Source organism: Vitis riparia, unplaced genomic scaffold (assembly GCF_004353265.1).
Source record: "Vitis riparia cultivar Riparia Gloire de Montpellier isolate 1030 unplaced genomic scaffold, EGFV_Vit.rip_1.0 scaffold460_pilon_pilon, whole genome shotgun sequence".
NCBI lineage: Eukaryota > Viridiplantae > Streptophyta > Magnoliopsida > Vitales > Vitaceae > Vitis > Vitis riparia.
This window is the reverse complement of record NW_023269682.1, coordinates 118,479-138,894: the sequence shown is the minus strand read 5'-3', so window position 1 is coordinate 138,894 and position 20,416 is coordinate 118,479. Positions and strand designations below refer to the sequence as shown.

Here is a 20,416-nt window from a genome sequence, read left to right as displayed (position 1 = left end):
AGTGCCGATATATCTATATTTATCGATATTTCAAATTTTGGTCTTTAAATGCTGAATGACTATTATTGACTTCTTAAGCCATTTAAGTCTTGATAGCAAAAGAAGGGATGTAATTCCTATGAAACTTTGGGGAAGAAAGCCACTGTAGTAGCTAGCATTGCCCTTTTGCAGTGATATCCGTACAATTTAGATGATAGTGGGTTTGGTCTAGATCAAAGACATGTAATCCTTCCTCTACTTTCAGGTATTAATGGTTTGATTTTTTTCTTCATTTTTTTATTTTTTACATTTTACTTTTATTTTTCCTTTTTCTCCTTTAATACTTTTGTAATTGGTGTGGTATCTTTCTCCAAAATTTTCCTCTATCACTATTTTTATTTGGATTTTTGGGGGCTAATATAGTAACATCTTTGAAGTGCTCTCAAATTTTTAATAATTTACTTTTTTTAAATCCCTATGATTGAAATTAAATAAAGTCATAGGATCATCTAATTTAAAATTCTTATAATAAGAAAAATATTATGAAAATTTAAAATTTTGACGTATGAAAGCTTGTTTTATCAAAATTAGAATAAATAATAATAATAATGGAATTCATTTAAAGGTGTAGACCCTGTATTTTGATTTATGCGCTTCCACTTGATGGCGAACTCGATTTTATATTGAAAATGATTTATTTGTTAAAAAATGACTAAGAGTCTCCATTTATTTTTGTTATACTTTTAAAGCGTAAACAAAATAAGAAAAAAAACCCTAAGTGTGACTCCTTATTTTGGAAAATGTGGTTTGTGAAAAACCGAATCGGGTTCGGGGGTCAGGTTACTTATCGGGAAGGTACGGTAAAGATCGTAACACCCCTTTAAGTTCCTAAAGTCGAGTCTCTACTAATAAAATGAAGCTAACATGACAATCGATAAGAAAATCAATGAATACTCAGAGTGATCATGCACATGTGAGAATCAAAATACTCAATAAAGAACGACTGAAATGAGAGCGGGGCATACCTTTGCATCAAACGATTAATGCGCTATCATAAAAATGAGGTCAGTGTACAATAAAGAGCATAAAATATAGCTCACATACCATTAGATCGAGTACAAAATCATCATATATCACTATTCAATCAAATTGATTTTCAAAATAAACATCCAATAATGTTGGGCCCCCACCAAAGCCTGTTTTATTTTGTATGAACCAATTTCAATAACTCCATGAATTATGAAATTTAATTTTTTCTTATTGTAAAATATTTTAAAAACAGAGGAGATGTGAGCATTGCTCGACAGAAAAGAAGATGACGGCAAAATTTTATTAAAAATGGGATTTTTGGTACCTAAAACTCTAAGGATGAAAATTTTGGAGTTGAGATTATTTAAAAAAGTTAGAATCTGGAAAATTATTTAATGAAAGGGATTTAGAAAGTTATTTTCAAAACCAAAAGGAAGAAATAGGAGGTGGCACATGGACCAAAGGTGCCCATGCAAAAACATTTTCTTTTGGGCCCAAGGGAGAGACTGCGCTATAGGGATCAGTGGTACTGTTGGGCTTGTCATAACTGTAACCAGGATAGGATCCAAGCCACATATAGCTGTAACCAGGTTGCTGCATTGAAGGAGTACCAGAAGAGGCACCCCAGCTTAATGGAGGTCAGGCCTGGTGGCCTTGCTGAGGAGGCCTCTGTGCATTATTGAACTGTAAGTTGCTTTGCTGAGGGATTTGGGGTGCTGACAGGCCTAACTGACGGGAGAGATCTGCTCCTGCAAGGTTTTGCATGATAGACTCTGATAAGGAATGCATGTAGTTCGGTTGTGCAGAGTTACACAAGGGAGGATTTTGCTGCATGTTCATCCATTGAATTAAGCTCAGGCCATGGACAGCCTGAGGATCTTTCATGCAGACATCATCACCAAGCCAAGGCATTGTCCTTTTGAAAAGATTCTCTAGATCAGAAGATTTATCATCTGGCATTCCTGGTTGCCTCAGACATTTTGATCGGAAAAATGGAGGAAGACAGATAAAAAATGGGGTTGTCATTGGTTCAATCTCCCAGATTGAGACACGGTTCCTCCGTTCTCCAGCAGTTGACTCATCCCAATCAACCTTCTTATCCCCGACTCTTTAGTTTCAAACATCATCCGGAAGCGCATGCCAAGAGATATTTGGTTGCTGTAGGCTGCCTTGTTGTACTTGGCTAAAGGGATGACAAATTCAGATGGAATAGCCCTTGGATTGTAAAACACAGTTAAAGGGCTATTGTTTGCAGCTGTATGGGCTGCTGCCGCTAGGATCCCAACGTGCATACTGTCACTTGACAAAACTGATGATGCTAAATTGATGGGTTGCCTGTTCTGCTGCTCTGTTTTTCTGGGTCAGACTCGCATGTACATTGCGCGGATATCAATAAAGGTAGAAGAAGAAGAAGAGAAAAGGTTGAGAGGCGGTTCATGGTGAGATGAAGGCAGGCGACGTCGGTAGTATTGCACGACAGAGATCTAATCCCACGGCATCCGAGGCTTTGAAAGTGGCACACACATGGTGGCCATGCATGCGTCGAAAAAATAGGAAGGGGTGCATGGAGGATAAATGGAAGGATGAGTGATGGAAGTAGCAAAATGCATGGGTATGTTCGGTGTGAGGTTAAGAGTAGGATGAATGATACATAGTGACGGGTATGGAGGGGGCCATTAAGGGTGATGGAAAGTGGTGAGGGGAAATGGATGATGGAGGCATAGAAATGGAAATGGGAATGGGTTTGATGAAGCATGAAGATAGGAATGGGGTTCTGGTGGTATTAGATTACCATGCATGGAGAATGTATACGTGGAGGTCTATGGTGCAAAGGAACTAAAAACGGGTCAAGTGAGGGGCTGTTTAGGGAATATGGCATCAGTTTCAGGTTGAGGGGAAAAACAGTTAACTGAAAATGGCTGATGGGTCTCCTCTGGCTGAACACGCGCGTCTTAATGAAACTCGATACCTGGAGTTTACACAGTGCGATTCTATGTTCGAATTTCTGAAGGAGGATATCTTCTTCCCTCTGTGACATCTCCCATATATTCTCGTCTTGAGCCTTTGATACTGTTTCCCAACCATCAGGCTTCTTTAAACTCAGAAGAGCTCAGAACATTCAAGCTATTGAAATCATTATTACCAGCATAAAAAAAATTTCAGCTATCAAGCAACCTATCAATGTCGTCCCCACCCCCCGTAGCCAAATACCCAACTTGGATTCCTCATGATTCTCAGTCTCTTTCATCCACAACCCAGCATGCAGCCTCTGTTTCTTCAACCAGTAATATTTCTTCATATTCTCCAGATTATCAAGTGAAACACGTTTCTCCCTTTTGCTTTTACTGGCCTTTTCTCTTTTCATTCCAACTCTCAGTCATGTCCTCAACAAATGCTCTTGGCTCAACATCAACATCATATAGAAGAACAATAGCAAACTCAGGCTGTAGCGTATTGCTTCCATAAAGCTCCACTTCTTAACTTCTCCTACAGCTGCATCTATGAGACCGACCTGAGCTTTCCCAGAAGCACCTCGACCCAGATGACCAGTCCAAATGTGATACTCAATATTCCAAAAAAGACTAAACAGAAAATATGAGGAGAAAATAGAGCATGTATAAAAAAAAGGAAGGCTGTTAAGTCTCACCCCATTCCATAAATGTCAATGGGAGGGGTATAGGTGGAATCCAAAGGAAACATGGGCATGATCCCCAAAAATCAAAAGCAGTAATGGATCTATACTCAAAGCATTCCAGAACAGATAAATGCACAAGTAGTCTTCAAGCGTCAAGAGGAACCCACAAACAACAAAAACCAGAGGAGAACAGTTCAACACGGGAAGTGTAAAACAGGTTGAAATCATACCTGGACTAAGAAAATGAGGGTAAACGGATTTTCTGATTCTCTTCCGCTTGTTCTCTTCTCCAAGACTTCCCCTCAAGCTAGCCAATCCTCATTCTCTAAAAAAAAAACTGAATACCCTCCCCTGTAGCAGCTTGCCCCTCCAAGTTGAACTCTCTCAAAACTGAATCCTCTCTTTTCTCTCTCTCAACCCTCTGGCTTGCTTCTCTTCTCTCCCAAAAAAAAATCTCCACCCCAAACTTCCACCCTCCGATTCTTCCTCTCTGAAGTTTCCTTTTTCTCCATTGTCTCCCAAGTTCCAGAATATTCTCTTCTCTCTAACGGCTTCCGTGCAAGAAAAACGCTCATCTGCTCAATATTCCCCCAGGTGTCCAATTCTCATTTGCTCCTCAATTCCACTACCTGATTCTCTGACCACGAAGCGACACATGGCCTTCCAGGACTGTGACATCGGGCAAGATAACCTGCATGAAAAGGGAGCCCCAAATGGGGGTCGTCCACACACGGTTTGTGGGACAAGATTATGACGTTTTAGTCTCTAGCTCATTGTCATCCATGGAGTGCATACGGCATACCGGAGTTGAACTTGGAGGATCGCATGGGAGAATAAGGATGTATTTTGCAATGATTTTTAAATAACAATTAAAAAAACAAATAAATTTTGATGAATTAAGGCAACATTTGATGATGTTTTTAAAAATAATTCTTCAAAGATGACTTTTAAGTTATGAATGGTTTTAGAAAAGTATTAAAAAAGGAAAAAAAAATTAACAAAAATGGTTTTCTTATGTTTAATTATATCATGAAAAATATCAAAGAAAATAAAATATAATTAAAATTAATTAAAAATTTATATTTTTTAAAATTATTTAATTTTTATATTAAAAAGTTTTTTTTTTTTTTTTTAAAAAAGAATTAAAATGAGTTCAAAATAGCATATAAAAATAATTTATTAATTTTAAATTTATTTTTTTATTTTTGTTATTCCTTTCATTTTTCCTCTCTATTTTCCTTCTCTCACATATATATATACTGAAAACTAGGCATCTGGGGAAGGGGGACGTGGAGCCAAACTCAATGCTCCCTATGAGTGGATCTAAGAAATGATGTATGTGAATTGGCCCTAAATCTCATGGAGTTGAGTCCCTAAATCAACGATAGCCTGGTCATGAGCATCCATTCGCAAATGGAGGCTCGTTGAGTCCATTAGCTTTTGTGGAGTGGGATTGACAGAAGTAGAAGATTGAGCAGATGAGTGAGAAGGTCCTTCATGACCTTTACTAGAATGATAATGCAACGCAGGCTTGGGAAAGTTAAACTTTAGAATTGGAGCATTCCCTAACCTCGTCTTTCTCTATGAGGCCTCTTGAGCAGCTTCCTAAGCCCGAGGGACCATTGGACCATACACATGACTATAGTGCTTGGATCAAGGGCTCACGTCGATGAAAGCATGAGACATCTAAGCCTCTCGTGAAGGATCAAACCTGAATTCAATGTCCTCTAATAGCTGAGAAATAAGAAAGGCAAAAGAAAGAGCTTTCATGTGGTAGGATGAGCCATGATAAGGAGTCATAACATCAAGAATGACATAGCAAATATCAAACTATTGACCACTAAGAATCAAATGAATGAAATGAGCAGTTGATCGATGAGTCTGGGTATGATGAGAAGAAAGATAGAATAGGTAAAGAAGGTAGCAAAGACCCATATTGACTTGGTGAAGTCAACGATAAAGATGCTAATAAGCACAAAAGCACAAAAAAAATGAAGGAAACTAAGAAAGAAAAGTAAGCCACTATAAATGCTCTAAATGAAGTCTTAAACAATACTGTATGAATGAAAATGCATAAAGAAAAGTAGAATGACCTCAAATAGATGAAAGACGAGAACCCAAAGCACTCAAGCTAACTAGAAATGATGCATTGGAAGGGTTTAAATAGCCTGCGGGAGCATTGGATGCAAATTAACGCTCAAATATCACGAGCGTTGGAAGCAGTGTTGGTAACAACTTAAAGAGCACTTGAGCAGCCTTACCGCTTGAAGCGACACTGGATGTAACTTATAGTACTTAAGTGATAGGTGCGAAGGAAAGGAGCACTTGAGCGCTGGTGACAACACTCAAGCATTCAAAGTAGAACAGAAGCAACCAAGTTTAAATGAGAAAACTTTCAAGGAGCTTAGAATCCCAAAAACAAATCAAGATAGAATATACATATACATATATATATATATATATATATATATATATATATATATATATGTGTGTGTGTGTGTGTGTGTGTGTGTGTGTGTGTGTGTGTGTGTGTGTATTTTTCAAAATATCATAGGGTATAATGATAGTGCAGAAACTTGTAAAATTAGATTGAAAAGTAATATATCAAGTAAAATGGCTAGATAATATAGATTAATAAAACAAGAATGAAGTTTTAGCTCCAAAAAACAAAGTTAATCCCAATTTTAGTTTAGAAACTCAATGTATAACTGTCAATGTATAAGATGATCAACATAGAAACATAAGTATTGACATTCAAGGGAATAAGACTTAATGTCTAGTTTTATATTTCGAAATTGATCTCTTTGAAGAAATCAAGTCATGTCTTTGGTCAAATTAAAATCATATCCAGTCTGTTTGTTCTAAGACCATTGGATTTCTATTTAACATAGTCTTGTTAATCTATAAACAACACAACTTAACTTCCCTTTAATTTGATATCATCTTTTTTCTTTTGAAAGTGGATGCATCATATACCATGATCACATTTGGTTTTTCTTTATTTTATTCACGGTTGCCTTTGTATCCACTTTAAGGGTGTTTCCAAATGTTGTAAGTGAGTAGCATAAATTTAATGAATGAATCTTAGAAAGTATATAAGAGTTGAACTTGGCCAAGGATTCAAATTTTGCACTGACTCACTTCGAAAAACAATATAATAATATTTGTCAAACAAGGTATGTGGATAATAAGATTTAGGCATGACAATTGATCCTTCCAAAGAAACCAAAGTCTACTTTATTAGGTAAACTTAAGAAGTCTTCCTCTTAATCAATCACAAAGATTAATTATCAAGAATCATGTGCCTCAATAGTGATTAACAAATATCTAAGGAAAATTAACATCAAATCTTGTACATTTAATATATTTCATTAGGTCATAAACTCGAGATATTACATATTATGCTAATAAGGCAAGTAAGTAAACAATAATCATATGCTTAAAGATGATATAAATAAGGCCAAAGGAAACAAAAACAAAAAATAGACAATAAAAAACAAACCTTTGAAGCCTATCAAAAAAGATCTTAATCGATCAAGCACATGCCTAAAGATTTCCTAAGAAATTCAAACCTAAGAGAATCCAAGGGTTTAGTAAAGATATTTGTCAATTGATGTTCAGTTGGGACAAACTCTAGAGAAACAACCTTATTTTCAACTAAATCCCCAATAAAGTGATGACGAATTTCAATATGTTTAGTATGAGAATGAAGAACGAGATTTTTGGAGATGTTGATAGCACTAGAGTTGTCACAGTGTATGTTCATGGTCCCTTACTCGATTCCATAGTCACATAGCATTTGTTTCATCCATAGGAATTGTGTGTAACAACTCCCAACAACAATGTATTCAACTTAAAAATGAATAAGGAGATCAAATTTTGCTTCTTACTAAGCCAAGCCACAAGACAATCACCAATGAAAAAATAAGCACTTGAAATGCTTTTCTTATCCTTTACATTTCTAACCCAACTAGTATCAGAATATCCAATAATAAAAAAAAGAAGAATCATGAGGATACAATAGTCCATAGACTAAAGTCCCACTAATATAACATATAATTCTTTTAACATAATTTAATTGTGACTCTTTGGGGTTTGCTTGGTATCCAGCATAGGCTTTAACACTAAAGGATATGCTTGGACGACTTGTAGTGAGGTAAAACATACTTCTTATCATGTTTCTATAGTATTTTGCTCAACATCTTTTTAAGATATGTTCTTGCTAAGCTTGGTTGTAATACTCATGGGTGTCTTAGAATGCTTTATGGATTCAAGACCAAATTTATTTACTAACTCCTTAGCATATTTAGGCTATGAAAGAAAGATGACATCTTTTAGTTGTCTAATTTGCAATTCTAGGAAGAAAGTTAATTCACCAACCATAATCATTTCAAATTCAGTTTTCATTTGTTCAACAATGCTAAGTGCAAGGTCACTTGAGATGGATCCAAAAACAATATCATCAACATAAATTGGGGCCACTAATAACTCAGACTTAGGCGTATGGATAAATAAGGTTCTATCAACTCCCATTTTCTCATAATCTTTCTCTAAAAGATAAGACATGAACCTCTCATACCAAGATCTAGGAGCTTGCTTTAATCCATATAGGGCTTTCTTTAACCTATAAACATGATTTAGGAATTTCAGATCCTCGAAACCCTTAAGTTGCTCAACATAAACCCTTTCACTTAGAATCCCATTTAGGAAAGCACTCTTGATATCTATTTGGAAAAGTTTCATCTTCAAAGAACATATAATGACTAGGAGTATTGTAATGGACTTTAACCTAGCTATAAGAGCAAAGGTTTCATTAAAATTAATCCCTTCTATTTGAGAATATCCTTAGGCTACTAGCCTAGCTTTATTTCTCACAATGACCTCATTTTCATCTTGATCATACCCAGTGTCATTTATAACTACGTTCAAGGATTCTTTGATAACTTGTGAATTTTTTATTATAAATCCTATAGGCCTTACTATTATTGGAATACCCTAAGAAGATACTTATATAAGATTTTGAACCAAATTTGCCTAGGTTTTCCTCATCTCGAAGTGTGTAGCACTTACTGCTAAATGTCCTAAAGTACTTGAGGTTAGGTTTTCTCTCAGTCCACAATTCATAAGATGCCTTCTTTGTTCCTGGCCTAAGAAAAACCGTATTAGTAGTGTAACAAGAAGTATTAATAGCTTCAACCCAAAATTGTATGGTGGTGAATGTCTAAGTTTAGTTTTGATGATATTGGTGGTGAATAATGTTTTACTATTATCATTTATTAATTAATTGTTGAAATATGATGATGGTTTTTAGAAGCAATCCCTTGTATGCTGTGTAAGTTTAGTTAATGGGTCAATTTAGGTTTCTTTTCAAAGATTGGGTCAAATTAGAATTTCTTTTTATTTCTTTTTATTTTATTTTCACATGACGGAACACTTCCAAAAAATGGGCTTAGCTATTCATATTATGTTCTTTCTTTCCCAATTGGGCAAGTTTAGCTTCTATGAAAAATTCATATTATAATAAAACAATAACTCAAGGCTCTAGAAGAGCTATTGGTAGTGTTAATATATATAAATTTCCATTTATGATTTTATTGATTATTGTTATTTTTTTTTAAATATATTAGTTTCAAATATTATGTTTTTTTTAAAATGATACAACATTTGCATTTATGAGGTAATTCCTTCTCATTTATTGCACTTGTATTAATTCTCTAAATATAAGAGTGATTAGACATTATACTCATGGTTTATCAAAACACTTAGTTAACTTTTGTCAAGTATGTTTATTTACCAACAAAAAATAAAGATAAATTTTGAATGGCGATTTCTTAGATGGAATGTTATATTTGATATATATCATGATGTTTAACTTTCATATCTTATTATTTTCATATACTACATGCAATGTTTATGGATCTCAAGCCTCTTATTTGTTTATACATAAAATTATATGGGTTTAGTACTAATGAATTGATAAAACCTTACATGATTATGTCATAAATTATGCAACATTCGCCTAAAACTAATGTCAATACAATATCAAGGCTCAAAAACTTGATTAAAAGGTCTCCAAAAGTTACTATTTTATTATTAGATGGAACAAAATTCTATGGGAATAATGCTTAAGATGCCTAAAGAATCAATAAAGATATCAGTTCTAGTGGATATCATATTATACTTATGATGAATTAGAAGTTCCTTGAAATAAATTAGTATATGTTTTTTAATGACCAACTTGGTCTCCTAGGATTGACAACAGTTGTCCTTGAAAAATGGGTATTACTTTAATACCACTTGAATAATAACCAAAAGTCCACTAAAGAACGCCCAGAGCGGGGTGAATGGGAGATTTAAAAAATTATAAATAAATTATATATAAATTATGTCTAAACTTTATTTTAAGAGATATCAGGGATGTCTTGGATAATCAAATATGAGTTCACTATAAATAAATGTCTGATTTTTATGGTTAATTGATATCCAAAGATTATTCAAGGATAAAATAATATAATTATCAATATCGGAGATAGATATTGAGATAGGTTAGGAATGATAATAACCAACAAAATAACCAACCTCACAAACTCAATGACATTCTCAACAAACCAAACAGATTATATATTAAATGAAGTTAGGAATAACAATAATTGGTTATAGGTATAACCACTATAACCACCAATATAACCAACCTAACACCTCAACAATCAACTAACCAATCAATCATAAGGGTATCTCATTAACAACCTAACTAATCAATTCAAGATAATCAACATTATCAACCAGAATATAAGTAGGAATAAATAAATATGCACTTTTTAGGAAAACCCTACAATATATTAGGATTAATCAAATTAACATATTTTAGGCAATTCAAACATAATGTCAAATATAAAGATATAGACAATGGGGCACAATATTTTTACGTGGAAAACCCTTACAAACTTGTGAAGATAAAAAACCACCAGGTCTAAGACCTATAAATTAATCTAAATCCACTATTTGAAATCAAGTTACATAGATTTACCTAGTCTCTTTACCCTAAAGACTTACTTTTCAACACTTACAACTTGATCCACGTTCATGATGCAACAACTCCCTATTGCTCCCTAATAGATCCTTTGGCTACTCCTAAGGGATTAAGGTTTTCAACCAGCAATTCAAATATCCAAATCCTTGAATGAGATATTAGGAATGATGTGACAATTAAGCTTTCTTCACAAGGAGTCCCTCTTTAAAGAATAAGAGGTTTCCCAAACTCTAAGATCTCTACAATCTCAACAATCTCCAATCTCTATGATCTCTAATCGGTAACCCTCAATGGGTATAAAGGAGGTATTTATAGGCAAAAATCATAAGAGTTTTGGTATCTAAAGTTTCCAAAATAAAGTTCAAATAAAATTCATCCAAAATATGTATCTAAACTCGATAGGACTAATATAACCATTTGAGTGGACTTGGACCACTTGAGTGATCCTTACTACTTGAGAGGGTTGACCACTTGAGCGGGATTAACCACTTGACCGGTCCCTGCTTCTTAAAAAATCATTTAAAAAACATTTTAAGACCAAAAATGACATTGAACCTTTTTATACCTCAAATGAGCCTTATATGGCACAAGTTAAACCTATTTAGATGTACCTATGACTTCTCAATGGACGAACAATTGATCTTCAATGGAAAACAAGTTGTTATCTAAAAAGATTTCTATGACCAAACATTAATTGGAACAAAATTGTCAATAATCACACAAGACTCAATGTCCTAACAATCCTCACATGGACTTAAAAAAAAAAATTCAAAAATTCATTTTTCTAGTACTTATTTATATATAGTAACATATATTAATCCCTAAAGAGTCTCATGACATATTATACCAAGTGATATTTTGATAGACACAATTTTCCCATATGTTAGGGGATGAAAGCTAGTTCCAGAAGAACAAATGTGAAAATAATAAAATTATTTGGAATGCATAGACTTTATTTCATCTTGATCATCATACAAATATTATTCATTTGTAAAGTATTGCAAATCAATTATGAGATCATTGACACAAAGATAGTAACAAAATCAAATATATTGCTTGTAAATCCTACAAAAAAACACATTGAAATATTGGCTACTCTTGAAGAGATTACTATTAGTTTTATTTTAGAGGTTACCATCATAAGAAGAGCAATAAATTAACTAATCAATCCAAAATTATAAATAAATAGCCCTTGAATAAATCGCATAAGTACAACATTCCCTGAAAAGGAAGATGGTTCAAAAAATGCAATAACCCCTGAAAAGGTATAGGTACCTAAAAATAGCGAGATCTCCATAAGTCATATAAAATGGAAACAAAATAAGGTCTTTTTTCCAAAGTAACTTAACATCATTAAAAATGACGAGGATCTCAATTGAAAAAAAATGGTATAAATCTATTAATCAAAGTGGAAACAAGTAATCTAAATAGATCTAAACTTATTAACAAAATGAGAAACATTAAGACCTGAAGTCTAATGCATGAAGATATATGAAGATATAAAAATAAGAGAATCTGAAGTCTAAATCTTGTTGAATAAATGAGTATAACTAAGATCGATGATCCAACATATTAGAGAGTAATGTGGACTATTCCTCATCAAAGATAATCTGACCAAGTTACATGAAGACAATGTTGCTTATATTACACAACTTAAAGGAGGATTTATAAAGGGTGACAATGCTAAGCACATTTCCCCTAAGTCCTTTTATACTCATGGGCTCTAAGAGAATGGTGAAATTGTTGTTCGATAGATTCGATCATATGATAATCAAATAGATTTATTTACAAAAGCATTACCATCTACTACTTTGAAAAAGTTAAGATGTAACACTGGGATGCAGAGAGTGAGAGATCTATAAATTGAAGCATTGAAAAAAGTATGATCATGTCTACATTAAGGGGGGATATTAATGTCCATACACTGTACTCTTTTTCCTTTGTCCAAATTTTATCTTACTTGGTTTTATTGACAAGGTATTTCATGAGGCATTGTTAAGATCAACTTATTTAGAAGAAAATATTACTTTTTTTTCTTTCACTAGGATTTTTCCTATTGATTTGTTTTCCTAATAAGGTTTTAATAAGGCATATTCTTTAATCATTTAAAGGGGAGTATTATGATTTATAGGATTTCACTACTACAAAAATAATTTATGGTGTCACTTTTAAAATAATGACACCATAGGGTTTATAATTAATAAAGGTGACACATCATATAAAAAATCTTCAATTGAGGTAGTTAGATAATGTTAGTTTTATATTTATAGTGTCATTTTTCGGGAAGTGACATCATATAAAACAAATTTTTTTAAGTATTATAACTTAATGAGCCTACTTGATCCCACTTTTAGAATTAATAATGAGGGCCAATATATAAAAAGCCCATTGTCCAAAAAATCTCAGTATACAAACCCTATATATAAAATCATAATCTTCTTCTACCTTTTCTCTCATCCATAGTCAACATGCTCACAACCGACATTCTTCTCTTTGTGGACTCCTAGGTAACCCAAAATCTCTTAGATCTATCATCATTTTTCTTTTATTAATGTCATTATATTGATTGTTTCAACATCTTTGTATTATGGTTTTTGTGAACTGTGTTTTCTTGAGTTGTAGGGAAGAAAAACTTAGGTTTAAACTTCTACCATAGAAGAAAAAACTTGTAGATTAATTGATTTTTTAATCTGAACCAAACACATGACCGACTCCTTAAAAACAAGTAAAAAACAAGAAAAAAGGAATGATTTTTAATATGTATTTGTGTGAGAATGTAAGGTACAGAATTTTTTTGAGATATACTGTCACATAATCTTCATCCCTTCTCAAAAACGAGAGGGGAAAAAAAAAAGAATGATTTTTCTGTTTGTATCTAAGTGGAAATGAGATATAGAATTTCGTTGAGAGTATCCAACCTCAAAAGGACCAATCCGGGAAGACAATATCCAAGGTGTCATTACTTGCGCAATAGCGAGACAAAGACGGCACCTTCTTATGCAGATGCATTAATTTGTGGGTCTTAACATGTAAGATGTTACATATCTCATACTGCCATGCTATACCAAATCAGCCCTTAATGATAGCCACACTGTTTTGGGGGGTTACTTGTGTTCCATCATATTTAAGAGGCCGTTTTGGGTTGTCACCGAATCTGCAAATCCATTCTTTGGATTAATCTACATGAGGATTTTGAGGAAACCTGTTACTGTTAGTGATGGAAACCTGTTACTGTTAGTACCAGAGTCAATTGTTTGACTGGGTGGGTTCCAATCAGACCCTAAGGAATGGGTCCAAAGGTCATCCATCAGAGTTAATGGAATTCATTGTTGTTCTTGTGCCTTGAGACAAAGTTAACTGACCCATATGCTTCGTATCCAACATGTGTAGAGGGGAAAAAGAAGGCAAAAACAAATGGTGTCATTGTTTCATTTTTTCTAGTTTTAAATTCAGAAAACATCGTTTTACTTTTAATTTTCCTTTTCAGTTTTTAATTCAGAGAACATGATTTTACTCTAATTTTCTTAGCTTTTAATTCACAAAACATGATTTATTTTCACTTTTGACTTGAAAAAGTTGCTTCCTTTTCCAATTTTTTTTTTTTTTTTTTTTTTGTCCCTTCTCAAAATGTAATTGCAAGAGCTCGAACCAACCGGACAGATGAGTGATGGGTTGTCACTGATTTATTAAGTGGGATGATCATGGATGAGTGCCACTTGCTAGAAATGACGATGGGTGGCTGTGATTGTAGGTATAAACAGGTTGTTCAAACGGACAAGGCTCCAACAGCTTTGGGACCTTACTCTCAGGCCATCAAAGCCAATAACCTAGTCTTAGTGTCTGGTGATCTGGGTCTTATTCCAGAGTTCGTCATATTTACCAAGACGTGTTGATGTAATATTTGTTATATTACTTAGTATTATGAAACTTTGTGGTCATATTTTGTCTATAATTTAATGCAGACTGGGAAGTTCATCTCAGATAATGTAGAGGATCAAACAGAGCATGTGAGTTTACTTGCAATTGCTTATTGGTATTGGGAGGATTGTCTTCGTTCTTACAAGTTGTCGTTTGCATGCTTTGTGAAAACACATTTTGGTGTATCAAATATTGTGATTACATTTGAGGGTTTATTATCTTAGGGTTGTGTTTGAGATTGGAGCTTGTTCACCAGCCTTCACCATTGAAAGACCTTTCTTTTCATTAATATGTATATATCTATATATATATATATACATTTGCTGGTTTGCTTGTTTGTTTTTTTATTATTATTATTATTAATATGCTCGAATTAGCCAAAAGCCTTGGCTAAACCCAAGTTTTGCCAATTATGCCTTCTCATCTATTTAATGAAGTGAAATACTTCCATGGGTTCATGCATTGTGTGATAAAGATGAGGATCCTTGAGAAGATAATTACTAATTTCATGTAAGAATATGGCTGATAGAGCAGGACACAAAAACACGTAAGGGGAAAGTTAATCTAAGCATGATGAGAACGATATATTCCCAAGACTGCCACATTTTAACCTGTAAAACCCACACACACGTTTGACTCTTTCCATTTGGTCTGAAAAGTAGGAGACCAAATGATCTATTGTCCTGCCTTTTCTCTTCTCTCTCTCTCTCATAATATAGTCACAGAATGGTCCTTCGGAAAGTCTCTGCTTTTCTCCTCCTCCACACACACATTTGTCCTAACTCATAACTAATCCATCTCATCGTTTTTGGTAGTTTCCATCAATAAAATAATAATAGAAAAATGGTAGAAAGAAAAATGTACAAGACTGAACAACCTTTCAAAGCTTCAAACTGAATTGGGTTTTCTTTTTGGGGGATGCTGTTGATTGTTTGTGGCTTTGTGCAGAGATTTATCAACCCGTTGAACCTAACCAAAGCAGTTTTGGATTTTTTTTTTTCTTAATATACTTGACTCTTCAAATGAGTATATATATATATATATATATATATATATATATATATATATATATATTTTCTGTATGGCATGTAGAAAGAAGAGCCTCTCTTCTCAGAGGATCAGATGAAATGACGATTTTTATTCATGTTCAACAACTAGGCTGCCTCGGAATATTTGTCTTTGAATCCCAAGAAATACGAAAAGAAATCGGAAATGAATGAAAATGGCAGCCCATGTTCATAGCTCTTGAAGATGCATTATTTAGTTGCATGTTCATACATATTAAGTTTCTAGATGGTGAATATTAAGATTAGACTACTCTAAATAGGATCTTATCTCACCATGAGCTTATCATCAAATCACAACGTATAGCACAATTAAAACATCAAATAAACATATAAAAACAAATTTTGTAGCTTATTGTTATTCCATTATTTTAACTTGCTCACCAGCATTGCCGGAGTCAAAATGAGCTTGGCATAAACATTTGGCGCTCTGCATGCCCATAGGCAGCGGTGCCGCCCCTAGCTAATCAGTTTCCACATCCCAAACTCTATAAATAGAACCCATTTCAGCCCATTGGAATAAGCATGCCAGTAACCACCCAAGGTGAACTAAACAGGTACGTCTGATAAATATTTCGAATGGCCTGTAAGCAAGTGTTGATTATGTAGCCATTGTAGCAGTTCATGCTCCTTGTGCTTTGGCAATTGAACTCATTGTGGGGAACAAGAATTTGTTAGGATGGATGATCATATGTTCCTTGATCTTTCTTAACTATTGTTGTTTGCCTTCTCCTAATTTCCTTTAAAAGGAGAGTTCTACTAAAATTACAGAGAGTTTGATTCTCACTATCTCTTCTTCTATTTGTTCTCCTATTATTTTTATTTTTATTTTATTTTTATAACATTTTTAACTTTTATGTACTTGGAGAAACTAACATTTTTTTCTTTATTATTCAAATAATTTAAAATATCTTTTTCATTGTTTCATTAGTGTAAAACTCTTACTCTCACTTTTGGACATGCTTTGGCAATAAGTTTAATTTTATTTCAATTTAATATTCAATCTAATATGTTCAATATTATCGTCAACTTAAATATTTACTAAAAGTTTAAAAATTCTATGTTATATTTAGTATACAAGAATACAAGAAGTTAGTTACATGGATAGCACAATATGACCCATTCAACTTCACAAATGGGTTAAGTCAAATTACATATTAATTGATAAACTTGTTAACACAATTCTAACCTGAAAAACCTATTAACGTGATTCTAACAAGATGAACTTGTAAACACTGTTCTAATTCATTGAACATTTAAAATTTAAAATTTCTAAATGCATTATTTTAAAATACCTTTTATTTTCAGTTTTAACTTTTTATAACCTTAATTAATTTAATTATTGAATTTTAATTATAATATAGTTATAATGTAGAAGTATATTTAGATTTTAATTTTACACTTGTTTATAACTTTATTTAATGTTTTAATTATAAAATATTTTTTAATCTTTATAATGAAATATAAATTTTTTTTACTTAGATTGTTATTTACTTTTTTTAACTATCTAATATTTATAATTAAAAAAAATATTTTTAATTTAAATTAATAAATTTATATGAGTTAAATGGGTCATAATTGGGTCATTTTCAACACGATTAAGCAAAAGAGGTTTAATAGTTGGATGGATTGATTGCTCAAACTTGAACATGATTAATTAATTAAATAGGTTAGACAGGTTGAATAGTTAAACTTAAATATGACTCATTCATTAAATGAGTGAAAAGAGTGAACATGAGCACGATTACACTCAAGAAGAACACCAGTTGGATGAGATTCAAGTGCCAATGCAGGAGATATGTGTGAACCTCGTTCGGCAACCAATCATCAACCCTCCAACCCAACGATACACTCGAAGCTCATCAACTTGCTAAGTACTAAGCACAGTTGGAAGAGCTAAGGGAGACTACCAATAGGCTCCGAAGCAAAAATGAGGAAATTGTGTGTACCCTAATCGGAAGTATCGGTCTAACAAGCCCGAATAAAAACATTCAGTCACTTATTTGTGTTCGAGAAGGACTATTCAATCAAACATAATTGGAAACAAGGTTTAAAATATTCGAATATTTTATCGATATTTTACTGATTTTTCAATTTTTCATGTTTTAATATTTCATTGATATTTTCAAACATTTTATCAATATTTCATTGATTTTTTTTATTATTAAATAAATAAATTATAAATATTTTATTTCTACATTTGATTTAATTTATTACCAAAAATATAAAAACATAATTTTCTTAATATGTCTTTTCTATATAATCTATATATTTATTAAATATAATAAATATAAATATTAAAAAAATTATACATATATTATTGTTTATTTGATATCATTGAAACATTTAAATTAAAATGGATTATAATTTCAATATTAAATATATTTTAAAATTAAACATATTATCATAATAATATTATAAAATAATCTATAATGTAACTTAATAATAAATGTACACTTATAAAATTTATATTTTTATCGAAAGATATTATTATCAAATATAACAAATTATATATATATATATATATATATATATATATATATATATATATATATATATATATATATATATAATTATTATTTTTTTTAAATAACTTTAAAATATTTATTTTTATTTCTTATATAATTTTTAAATATTTTTAATATTTTTAAAATTTTCATTAATTTATTTATCACCGATATTTTCGATATATCTTCGATTTATTTGATATATTCGTAAAATGAAATATCGTTTCATCTATTGGAAAAGGGCCTGATGGAAGGACCTTAGGAGCCATGACATCTGACACAAATCATATCTGGCACCATAGCTCGAATAAATCTTGATGGAAACCTCGCACTTCAGAAATTTTGGGCATGAACCTCGAAGGCTAACAGGACAGCATACGCAGAGTATGAGGTACGGCTCCCAAAGCGAAAAGACATAACCAGTAGAGTATTTTCCGAGGGAAGCAACATGCGCTGCCTAACACACACCACCTCGATCAATAGCAAGCATTATGAAGTTCCATAAGTTTGACTTGACAAGAGCTCCTTCTTAAGAAAAAGTTGACTCCATGACCACCAATCAGGGCACGCCCAAAAGAAACTATAAATCCTGACAAAGGATGAGCAAGAGGGGCAGAAAAACATGGAGAGAAAAACAAACTGAAGGGTAAGGAATCAAGAATTTGAGAAAATTGGTGGCTATCTTGGATCGACCATAAGAAAGTGGTCACTAGTCTACATTGGGGCAACCCCAATCCTTGAAGTAGTCAAGCACCAACAAAAATGGTTGTATAAATCAATGCAGCAGCGCAAATGCACTCAAGTGTAGTAAAGATCGATCACCAGCTAGTAAAGAAACCCTGCCAGCTCTCCAATGGATCACATTATCTGGGACAAACAACAATTGTAGATATTAATGACCATGATTCATATTGGGAAGAGGAAGGCACAACCCACTCGCAATGGGTAGGGCCTGATCTGAGTGAGGCTACCAATCCTGCACTAGAAAAGAACTGAGTATATCATTCCCTAGGATGCACCCATGTGTCTAGCAAGTTGGGTGCAATGATTTCGGGAATCTCACCTTGGTCGGAGCCCCCTGTCTGGGCACCGATAAGAATGACATCTTGGCTTCTTAATGACATGTTGTCCACCTCACTCTTAGATCGAATTTTGAAGCATGGTCATCCACTAGGGTTCGTTGTGCCGAAGTTTACAATGTATGACGACACCTTTGATCCGTTTGACCACTTAATGCACTACCAACAAGTCATAACCTTGGATATCGACAACCATCTACTACTATGCAAAGTCTTTCCGGGGAGTCCTCATGGATCGACTTCCTCCTAACTCTATCTGTTGTTTCCATGAGTTGTCAGAAGTTTTTATGGCTCATTATCTTTGTTCCGCCCGCCCGCATCAAGGGCTCGATAGTCTTAACAACCTTAAGATGATGGAATATGAAACATTGCGTGATTTTATGAAGAGGTTTGGGCAGACAGTGACACAAATAAAGACTTACAGCATGGAGACGATAATGTAGGCATTCAAAAGAAGCTTCGTGCCGAGAACATCCTTCTTCAAGTTCATTTCGAAGAAACCACCGGAGACCATGGATGACTTTCAAAAAAATAACGAGTATGTCATGTTGGAAGACATTTTGTGCACCACATTGTAGAAAATTGTGGCAACCTCACATGCTCCCTTGAAGGAAAGTGCTAGATGGGTCGGGAGCCCCCAAATGGCAAGAGAACTAAAATAAGCGAGTCAAGCGGTCGCCCTACCCCATAATTCACAAAGCTTTCTCTCGGCTATACGCAATTGTTGCCCATCATTCAGAATTTAGACGGTTTTTGGTGGTTCCACCCCATGAGAGGAGACTCAAGCCAATGAGATCAAAGTCGGTTCTACGAGTATCACAGGGATAGGGGGCACACCACAGAGGAATGTTGCCACCTTCATTACTAAGTGGAGTGGCTTATTCCAGCGGGGATGCTTCAACAGTATGTAGAAAAACCACATCTGTCTATAAGGGGATATCAAAACCCCTACGCAGCAGCCACATTTGCAACCATTAACAGTCATCGAATGAAGGTCGGTAATACATGTGATACATGAGGGATCCGCGAACAAGCAGTGACAGGACGATAAAAAAACCAGAACTATGATAAATGCAGTAGAATGAGCGACATCCATTAACAACATTTAATATGTCTTCACTCCTAGAAGCGTCCTCTCCAGCAAAAGTTTAACGGTCTAGGAGTAACTGCAAAGC

General features: G+C 33.5%; 1 pseudogene; it reads right to left on the bottom strand.

The window, feature by feature from the left end:
* Window positions 1-2,030: 2,030 nt before the first annotated feature.
* Window positions 2,031-19,755, bottom strand: LOC117909892 (annotated as a pseudogene).
* Window positions 19,756-20,416: the final 661 nt, after the last annotated feature.